This window comes from Phocoena sinus, chromosome 8 (assembly GCF_008692025.1).
Source record: "Phocoena sinus isolate mPhoSin1 chromosome 8, mPhoSin1.pri, whole genome shotgun sequence".
NCBI classification, from domain to species: Eukaryota; Metazoa; Chordata; class Mammalia; order Artiodactyla; family Phocoenidae; genus Phocoena; species Phocoena sinus.
The window spans coordinates 16,729,699-16,738,521 of record NC_045770.1 but is presented as its reverse complement, the minus strand read 5'-3'; positions in this window follow the sequence as shown (position 1 = coordinate 16,738,521).

The following is an 8,823-nucleotide window of genomic DNA, read 5'->3' as shown; positions in this document are numbered from 1 at the left end:
TGAGAAGGAAAGCACAGTTGGAAGGACCTTCAAAAGTGAAAACCCTCTAAAATTTAACCCTGTTCAGTGGCTGAGTTAGGCTGCAAGTGTGCAATGTTTGGTTTGAACTCAGTACATTGGAAAATATTTCCTTCTCTTCCTTTAAAACTTTTGTTTCTACTACCTAGTACTCACACCTAAAGGGTAGAGCTTTTTCCAGTATTTTTATGAGGACATAGCTGGATGTAGGCCTTGCATGGTACAGGCCTTTGATGGTGATAAATTCCATGGGGTTTCTGTTTTGTTTTGTTTTGAGAATGTCAACCTTGTCAATAGACAAAGATAAAGAAGTCTGTGTATGGGAGCAGGAGGTTAAGAAATCTGAGACTTTATGCCAAGTTCACTGATTCCCTAATTCATTCCCTGATTCAAGTATTGGTTCTTTGCTATAGTGGCTGATAGACTACTGATTCATTCATTTATTTATTCACTAAACACCCATGGATTTCCTTATCTAAGTTCTTATCCAAGAAAATCAAGCTGAAAGTTATTCTTCCTTCTAGTTTCTCTTTTCTTGGTTTCCTTCCAAAGCAATTAAGGGGAGGTAGAGGGCAACAGGGGGAGGGATGTTGACTTTGGCTTCTCTGGGATGCCTACCCTTTGCAATGCCAGACCCCAGAGAAGGAGAGAGCCTTGAATGTGGAGAAAGATGGCAGTGTCTCCTTGGACTCCGACTTCCTCTCTTTCCTTTGTCCTCTTCTTCTCCAGTCCTCTTTGTCTTCCCTTGTTTCTTTGTTCCCAGAGGTTTTTGGCCTTGTTGGGATCAGCCACTCAGGGTACCTGTGGGGTACACAGCCCTGTTATCCTACCTCCCCCTCCAGCGATCCAGGGAGTAGGCAGCATCTGGTGCTCCTGTCTCCTGAGAGCCTTTTTAATATTATTTCATTTCTTTTAACCTTTATTAAGACAAACATTGAGCTGAGAAGAGTCTATACTCCCACCAGAGACACTCTCCATTTTGATATTAAAAACAAAAGAAAACAAAACCTAAACTCTCCCAACCTGAGGCCCAGAGGGGAGAGAAAGAGAAGAGAAAAAGGGGGGGAAAAAAAAGAAAAAAGTATCCTAGAGATATTTTTACCTTCAAAGGTCCATCACTCATTACTGTGTATCACAGACATGTCTACAATCTCATCTTCTTACAATTCTCCGTGAAATAAGTGTAAATGGAAAATAATACCCATTTTGAAAGTTCAACAAAATGTCTTTATCCACCGAATGTAGCCCCATCTGTCTCATTTTCAGAAACAAAGCCTGATTTTAAATAGCAGCTCGCCACCCAAAGAAACACCGGCAGCTCTCTCCAGCTCTGCACGCCAGGGGCTGCTGTGGTACCCCCATGTAATCGCCTACCTCCTGGTCAACATAGGATGGACTTCTGGGGAGGCCAAACGCCTCAGCTTCAGTGGGTTTCAGGGGTCCTTCCCTCTGAGGAGGGAGAAATGGTAGAATTCTGTAAACATTTAAAGCCGGCTCTCCCTCACCACCTGGGGAGAGAGTGACCTGGGTTACCAGTCCCCTCCAGTACCCCATCCCTCCCCGGACCACAGCATGCACACATCGTCACCCCAGCCGGCGAAGAGGAGGTAAGGAGAAGCTTCCTCCAGCACCTGATTTCCACTTTGATAAACAAATGATGTACCACAGTAGACTTGAAAGTGGAAAGGTGCTCAGAAGCACAAAGAGGGGGAAAAGCTCATACTGGAAGGATTTAACTCTCTTCACTAACCAGCTCTACGATGTTGAGCAAATACTTGAGACTCTCTTCGTATCTTTTAAGCTCATCTCCTACAACTTAGATGTCTGATAGGGATTCCAATCAGTGTGTCCCAAACTCCTGCTCTTTCCCTTCCTCCATTTTCTCCACTTCAGTTAAAAGCAACTCTATCCGTCCAGTTGATCAAGCTAAAACGAAAGCAACCAAACCAATGTGACTCCGCCCCCGCATCTGATCTGACAACAAAACCTGTTGGTTCTACCTTCAAATACAGCCAGAATGAGATCCGTTCTCTCCACCGTCGTCCCCACATGCCTTGCTGTAGACCGCTGGCATGTCTAGCTGCTTCTACCCTTGGCCTGATTCGACAGCAGGGTAGGGCGGGGAAATCACAGAATCGGCAGCCTACCTGTTTAGATTCCAAACCGGCTCAGTCATTGACTAGCTGTGTGGCCAGGTTCTTGATAACCTCTCCATGCTTTTGTTTTCTCATCTGGAAAATGGGAACCATAATAGACTACCTCATAGGGTTGTTATGAGGACTGACTGAGTTAAGATGCATAAATGAACTTAAAACAGTGCCAGGTGCATAAGAAGTACTACGTAAGTATTAGGGTTAGAGTTAGGGTTATTAGTGTTTATATTATTCTCAGCACAGCACCAAAATGATCCTGTTAAAATATAAATCAGACCCTATCACTTTTCTGTTCAAAACCTTCCAGTACCTCCTTCAGGATAAAATCCAAAGTCCTTTCCTCCAAGGTTGTGTGAGTGTTGATGGCCTGTACCTCTTCCGTTGGTTCTCTGTTCCAGCCACTTGGAGCCTTCATTTCCTGGCACACACTGGGTCATTCCCACCTCGGGATCTTTCCACTTGCTGTTGCCTCCAAAGGGAGTACTCTTTCCACGAGAGTTATGTGACTTTTCTCCCTCCCTCCATTCAAAGATCTCCCTCCTCATGAGGTCATCTCTGACTACTCTTAAAACTTAAATCCGAATGTCTCCATTCCTTTTTTTTTCCGCTTTATTTTTCTCCCTAGCACTTATCCCTACTTAATATACTATGTATTGTACTTATTTATTTGGTTTACTATCTGTCTCTTTCCATTAGACTGTAAGCCCCACGAGTATAGGATTTTTTCATCTGTTTGTTCACTGATATATTCCCAACTCTAAAATAGTGCCTGGTGCAAAATGGACACTCAATAAATATTTGTTCAATGGATGAATATAAATACAGTTAAACCTGACAATCTTGAAGATCTCCCCTTTTACGTTAATATTCTTCAATCATACAATGTATCTTCTCACCTGTGGAGCAGAGATTTTTGCAGTTATACCACCTAAAAGAGGTTAAATGACTTTTTAAGAGCCACGGGAACACTGAGGGAGAGCCAGTTCTGGAACCCAGACCTTGTGACACTGACTTCAGCTCTCTTCCCTCCCCTCTGAGCCTCCTGCTAACATTGAATTTTCCTAGACACACTTGTTAAATGGATGGATAGATGGATGGATAGATGGATGGGTGCATGCATGCATAAACAAATCCCCCTTCTCTTTGGGAGGCAGGCAAAAGATGGTAAAATGAGCCTGAGGAGAAGGCTGGAGTTTTCTTTGACAGGATGAGGCTGACACAGAGCCCAGCCAGGAAGGAAGGGTCCATCAGTGCTTACGCCTGGCCACGAATCATCCCCGGTGATTCAGGAGCTGGAAGGCCTGTCAGGGAAACCGCAGATGGAATTGATGTATCAAGGTGTCACTGTTGTTTATCAGAAGTGACACTGTGGGAGATTGACAGGTAGTCACTGGACAAACAGGCAGATCACAGGCTCAAAGAGGTGCCTGGCAGCCCCTGTTGCTTAGGAGACTCAAGTCCAGGCTCTGGAGGGGCCTCCACAGAACTTGGCCAGCAATGTGACAGGTGGGCAGGAAGAGAGTTGCGGTGACATAGTAGTGACCCAACGTGGGTCCCTGTCCCAAGGACCTCATGGGTCACCTAGGTCGGGGATATTCTTTATTTTTGTCAGAGTTATTTCTTTTTCCTTTTTTTTTTTCTTTTGAGAGAGCTCACCACCCCACATCAGCCTTTATGAGGTCCACATGAAAGGGGCCCCTAAGCTGTACAGAGTATAGGTTGGACAGAACCCAGTCTGCCGCTGGGCCAAGGATGTGGGACCATTACATCTTCTCAGATCTGCAGCAACCTGCTCTCCACCTCGTTTCAACATGAGAACAATGGCTAATGGTTACTGAATACTTATTCCATAGTATGCCCTTAACGCATCTTATTTTACCTTCACAACAGCCAGATGTGGTAGCCATTCTATTCCTCATTATAGTTGAAGAAATGAGACTCTAAACGTTAAATTCATTGTTTGGACCATAGGGCTAGACAGTGGCTGAACGAGAATCGCAATCCAGGTATGTGTAACTCACTGCCTCATTCTTAACCTGTCAGTTTCACTCCACAGACCGTCAGAACCGGGCTCTTATCCCACCGCTCAGCCAGGTCCTCAGGGCCATCACCGTTGGGCTCTTCTCCATGACTTCCCATTCTTCCAACACAGATGCTCTGCTTAAGCCAAACTCAATTTCCTTCCAACTCCCATTCTTGTGAGTTTCTCAAAGGTCTTGTTGTCTTTGTACCTCAGAGCTGAGCAGTAGTGCCTGGCTCATAGTCAGGGTTAAATAAACGTTGTTGAATAAAGGAATGACTTGTTTAGACCCCATCTCTGTGCCTTGTAGCTGCCAAATTCATCTCCACGGCTAGTGTCGAGTCAACATCTCTCCCTACCTCCAAAGCCTAATTTAAAACTTGATATTTTTCTGTTGGTTTTGAGTGGAACTTGGTGCAAAATTTAAAGAGTATATTATAGTATATGTCAAAATTTGACAAAGTATAATAAACACCTTAGAAATATGTTAATCCTTGATTCAGTAATTTTATTTCTAGGAATTTATCCTAAAGAAAAAAAAATCACACATGTACATGAAGAGCTAAGTGCCAGGATGTTCACTGCTGCATTGTTTAAGGTGGCACAAAAGTGGAAATCCCTGGAATGCCCAATAATAGAGGACTCATTAAAAAATATTACACATTCTCTTTTACATTCATACAATAGAATCTTAGTAGTCATTAAAAACAATGAAGATATATATATATATCTATTGACATAGGAAATTAAGTGGAAAAAGTAGGTTATAAAATAGTACGCCCAGAATAATTTGATTTTTATTAAAATTGTATGAATATAAATATATGCATCAAAAAATGTCTAGGGCTTCCCTGGTGGCGCAGTGGTTGAGAGTCCGCCTGCCGATGCAGGGGACACGGGTTCGTGCCCTGGTCCGGGAAGATCCCACATGCCGCGGAGAGGCTGGGCCCGTGAGCCATGCGCTGAGCCTGCGTGTCCAGAGCCTGTGCTCTGCAACGGGAGAGGCCACAGCAGTGAGAGGCCCACGTACCGCAAAAAAAAAAAAAAAAAGTGCCTAGAAAAGCATATATCAACCTGTAGACGGTGGTTATCTTCAGGTAAGGATTATGGGTGAGTTTTTTTCTCCTTTTTACGTATTCATTTTCTAACTTTCTGCGAAGCACATGTTTATAAAGAAAGATAAATGGACATTCTCTAAGAAATATTCCCTGATTACTCTTACCTCCCTTAATCCTTCCCAAATCTGATGGCCCCCACTGCCTGGTACTGTTTAGCACATGTGCTGGATTGGGTTGATTGTAAGGGTCTAGCATTGTTCCCATAGGTGATGATTTTCATTCCCCTTATAAGCTCTTAGAAGGCTGGAGTCCCCTCTTCAATCTGTTGTTGTTTTTTAACTGCAGAATTTGACATAGTATATGGAAGCACATAAAGGTTTTCTCTTTCCCACTGTTTATTCCTATGAGGTAGAAAATGAAGAGTGGAATTCCCTGAGTCCATGGGAAGGAATGGGGATGAAGCCATTTCCCCAGGGCTGGGCAAAGGTCCAAATTTGCCCACGACACCAAAGATAATAAATAATACAGCGACCTCTGAGGTCAGGGCCCTGGCCTCCTAAGGCAGCCACACTGACCTGCATAATGGGCCACGGGCAGTGATGATTCATGCAGGTGCTGGTTGGGTTCCTGCCAGACTGGCCTGAAGAGGCTCCACAGCTGGAACTAGACAGGCCTGAAAATATGGCTCCCCAGGGATGGCCGGGGCCATGCTCTGGGGAACTGGGCCAGCCAGGGACATGGCGGGGCTTCTGAGAATCGGAGCTGGAGACACATGGCTGCCTTGGCCTTCTTCTGTCTGTGCAGCTGGAGCCCCAGGGTGAAATCTACACCCATTACCCAACCATACGGAGCAAAAAGAAACGAGTTTAAAGCACCAGAAGGAGGAGTTAAATAATAATAATGTAGTGAGTGGTTTGGGTAGCAACTGTTGTGATAAAATCACCTCCCGTTTGTACAGAGCTTGACTGTGCACAAAATGCTTTCACATATATTATCCTATTTGACCCTCACAACAGCCCTGTGAAATAATCAGTCTTCACCCAGATTTTCCATCTCCTGACTTCACTCTGCTAAAAGAAGGTCTACCTGAGTGGGAGAGAAGATGACACAGCCCAGTGATAAAGGAATTTCATGGGTGTGTTTCAAGAACAGAGGTCTCCTTCCTATGGATGAATTTTAGAGAGAAAATCTGGCTGGGGGTGGGGGTGGGAGGAATGAAATGACCCCTGACGGCCCCAAGTTCGTGCCAGGATAGCTGGGTGGGCTGGAAGGCCATAGCCATGAACATAGGAATGTGGTGTTCATGCCTTCAAACACATGCCTCGTAGCCCAGTGAGGACAGAGGCTTGCTCCTTTTTTAGACACCAGTGGACGAGGATGTCAGGGTCAACCATGGAATTCTCTGCCCAGGCTTCAGACAAGACCCTGTGGTGTGGTGTGTGAGCTCATGTGGGTAACAAGCAGGGACAGGTGAGGAACTAGAGTTGGGGGAGAGGCAGACTGGTCCTTGAGAACGGTCTGAAAAGTAGAAAGAAAATTGTCTCTGAGTTTGTCCTGTGAGCTCTGCCGTGGGTGGCAGGAGACTCAGTTGGGAAAAGCCAGCCAGGAAGACCACAGTCCCATTCCACAAACAGAGCAGATACGTTCCAGAGTCCATCTCACTGTCAGAAAGGACTCCAACAGCAAAGGGCTGAATGGATTTGCCCCTGCCTACTCTTAGAGGAGTAGTCATTCTTTCATTTCCTTCTGAGTCTCTCAGCCATCGAGTTGGTGCCTTTACCCCCTCAGAATTGCTCTCCGATGTGGCTCCGTGGGCCTCTCCTCTTGGGTTTTGTGAGCCTCAGGGATGCAGCCCAGTCACTCTTAAGCTCTGGTCTGCATTGTCTTTGCCTCAGGGATGAGGAAGAATGGTGCCCTCCGTGCTCAGGATGACTTTACTTCAAGGGACTTGTATTGTTGGGGTCCAGTCAGGAAGATGGAAACCACACCAGGCATTTCAACAGAAATGATTTGACACAGGGGATTGGTTCAACAGAAGCAGGCACTTATTACCTAGGTCTGGGTGAGCAAAGAGAAGAGCTTGGGGCTGTCAGAACTTAGAAGCTCCCAGGAGGGACCCTGCACCGCTGGGATCTAGACCTTAAAGGGGTGGGGGGCTGCTGATGCACCTGGAGCTTGAAGGAGGGGCCCCAGGGCTCAGTGTGACCCACTGCTGCCAGTGACTCGAGTTTAGGGAAGGGGATCTGCAGAGCTGGGACTCTGTCTGCCAAAGGAGAACTGCCTGGCTGGTGCTGGGACCTCGAGGGGATGCAGTGAGCCTGGTACTGGATGAGCCTGGAAACAACTGCTGCCTCTGGGCAAAGGGCTCCTATGCTGGGGCAGAGGCAGCAAGTGAAGAGGAAGGAGCAAGTCCTGTCTCCCGGCCTCGAACTTTCCAGTCTCCCTCCAGCGCTCCCTATTGACAGAACCAAAGAGGAGCCAGGGGGCTGAGGAGAAATGCAATGTGCAGAGTCCCAGCCCAGCATCACAAAGCAAAACTCAGAAAGAGGGGTTTGCAGCTTCATAATCAGCATGGAACCTTAGTTCTAGAAGAAGTATTAATGGGGGGGGGCATTTTCCAGATGGACATAAGAAACTTCAGAAGGTAGCTGGACTCTCTTATAGCCCGTGCTCTTGGCCAGCTCCTTGAATCACCACGTCTGATTCCCCCACTTCTTTACTTTCTACGATAGGTCCTAGGTCTTTTACACATTGCATTTAAAAAAAAATGTGAGGTGGGCAAGTCTCCATCTTATCGCCCTTGGGATCATCTTGATCCTTTGACCCTTGCCCCAGACTGAACAAGGCCCACTTCCAAGTCACAGGAAAAATAGAGCTTCAAGTGTCAAACAGTAATAGCAAGATATTATCAGTGTAGGCCTGTGATTGTGTCGTATAAAAAATAAAACACATACCAGTTAATCAAAGCACTACAGACACTTTTAAGTAATCCCAGTTTGGTTTTGCATAACTCCATATACCGCCGGCAGCGCTCTTGTCTACCACCAGAGACCATAATATACATCAAAAATTCTCCTTTAAATTTATTTTCAGTAAAGATTGGTCTTTTGAACTGTGGCAGTGGAGGCTTAAGGGTACAAAATCTCTCTCGCCTTTTTCTCTTTCATTTTCTAGCTCCCCTGTCTTTCTCTTTGGTGGGGCGTTGACTCTGACGTGGGGGAGGAGGGCAGCAGTGGGTCCCACACATCTTGCCGAACCTTCTGTCCTTTGCATGGATCAGTTCCTCTCATCTGCCACTTGATTAAGACATTAAAGCGGGAAGGTGAAGGAAGGTTGAGTTGCAGCAAGAGGGAGTGGGAACGATTCCCTTCCATTCGCCTTGGAGGAAGGCTCCAATTGCTGGGCCTAAGATGGTACTGGGCTATCCCAGCTGTGATGGTGCAGCCTTGGTCCTTTCTCAGAACCCCAGATTTTGTGGAATGCACAACACCGGGTACCTAGGGGTACTGATGACACCCCCATACCAATGCTGAACCCTGCCTTGCTGCCCTCACCAACAGGACAGCAAATAGGA